The sequence below is a fragment of the Palaemon carinicauda genome, chromosome 42 (genome assembly GCF_036898095.1).
Source record: "Palaemon carinicauda isolate YSFRI2023 chromosome 42, ASM3689809v2, whole genome shotgun sequence".
NCBI lineage: Eukaryota > Metazoa > Arthropoda > Malacostraca > Decapoda > Palaemonidae > Palaemon > Palaemon carinicauda.
The window spans coordinates 2,758,320-2,760,041 of record NC_090766.1 but is presented as its reverse complement, the minus strand read 5'-3'; positions in this window follow the sequence as shown (position 1 = coordinate 2,760,041).

The following is a 1,722-nucleotide window of genomic DNA, read 5'->3' as shown; positions in this document are numbered from 1 at the left end:
TTTTTTTTTTTTTTTTTTTTGTTAGTTACAATTGTGTTTTGAGGATACAAACAACGAAATTTTTGTCTTTAGTTTGATTAGTTACAATTGTGTTTTGAGGATCCAAACCAATTTTTTCTTTTTTTTTTCTTTTTTGGTTAGTTACAATTGTGTTTTGAGGATCCAAACAACATTTTTTTTTCTTTTTCTTTTTTTTTTTGGTTAGTTACAATTGTATTTTGAGGACCCAAACAACGATTTTTTTTTTTTTGGTTATTTACAATTGTGTTTTGAGGATCCAAACAGATCCAAAGTTTCTATTAATATGTAAGGTTAATCTGAGTTAATTCTCCTTGTCCTTAAAAATCTTTATTATTATAAAAAACATCGATCAATGGAAGATTATAGTCCTTTACTATTAAAATTATTAGAATGATTATTATCATTAAAATTATAAAAACATCATTGTTAAAAGTACTGTTATTGTTAAAATTATTAAAATTATCAAAATTATTTAAATTATTAAAATTATTAAAATTATTAAAATTATCAAAATTATCAAAATTATTAAAATTATTGAAATTATTAAAATTATTAAGATAATTTGAATGATTAAAGTAATTGAAATTATTATAATTAGAATTATTAATATTTTTATGATTATTTGAATTATCCTAATTTTTATTATCATAAAAATTATCATTAATATTAAATGTTTTATTATTGTTAAAAGTTTATCATTGTTAAAATTATTGAAATTATTATCATTATTAAAATTATCAAAGGCATTAAAGTTATTAAGATTGTTATCATTAAAATTATCAAGATTTGCAATAAACGTGCGAAAGCTCCTGTTATTTCTAAATTTACAAACGCATATAATTGTGGATTTTGATACCCAAAATATTAATAATAATAATAATAATATTAATAATAATAATAATAATAATAATAATAATGATAGTAATAATAATAATAATAATAATAATAGTAACAATAATAAAAATAATAATGATAGTAACAATATTGATAATAATAATAATAATAATAATAATAATAATAATGATAGTAACAATAATAATAATGATAATAATAATAATAATAATGACAACAACAACAACAACAACAACAATAATAATAATAATAATAATAATAATAATAATAATAATAATAATGACAACAACAACAACAACAACAACAACAACAATAATAATAATAATAATAATAATAATATATTTATAAGGATATTAAAAAAAGTCCTAGTCTGGTATCCCCAGGTACTTACAAGTGGTCCCTCCGGATGTGTCCTTTGGAACTCCATACCCAAACGGATCTTGGTCTGGAATGATCCGAATGCTTTTGGATAAAGTAAGTAAATAAAAGCTGGTTTACTTAGGTATTCCAACATCAAAACCACAGCGTATATTCATTTTTTTTAATGAGGCGTATTCTGCTGACTAGGAGGGGTGGCCTTTTAGCGCTGAAAAGTTTCCTAATAACTGATTTATTAAAATTATTTTGCTCAACAAATTAACTATACTCAATTTTTTTTAATGAGGCGTATTCTACTAACTAGTAGACGTGTCCTTTTAGCTCTGAAAAGTTTCTTAATCGCTGATATGTTAGAATTTTTATTGTTCAACCTAGCTATACTCAATTTTTTCAATGAGGCGTATTCTAATGACTACCAGGGGTGCCCTTTTAGCTCTGAAAAGTTTAATAATCGCTGATTTGTTAGAATTT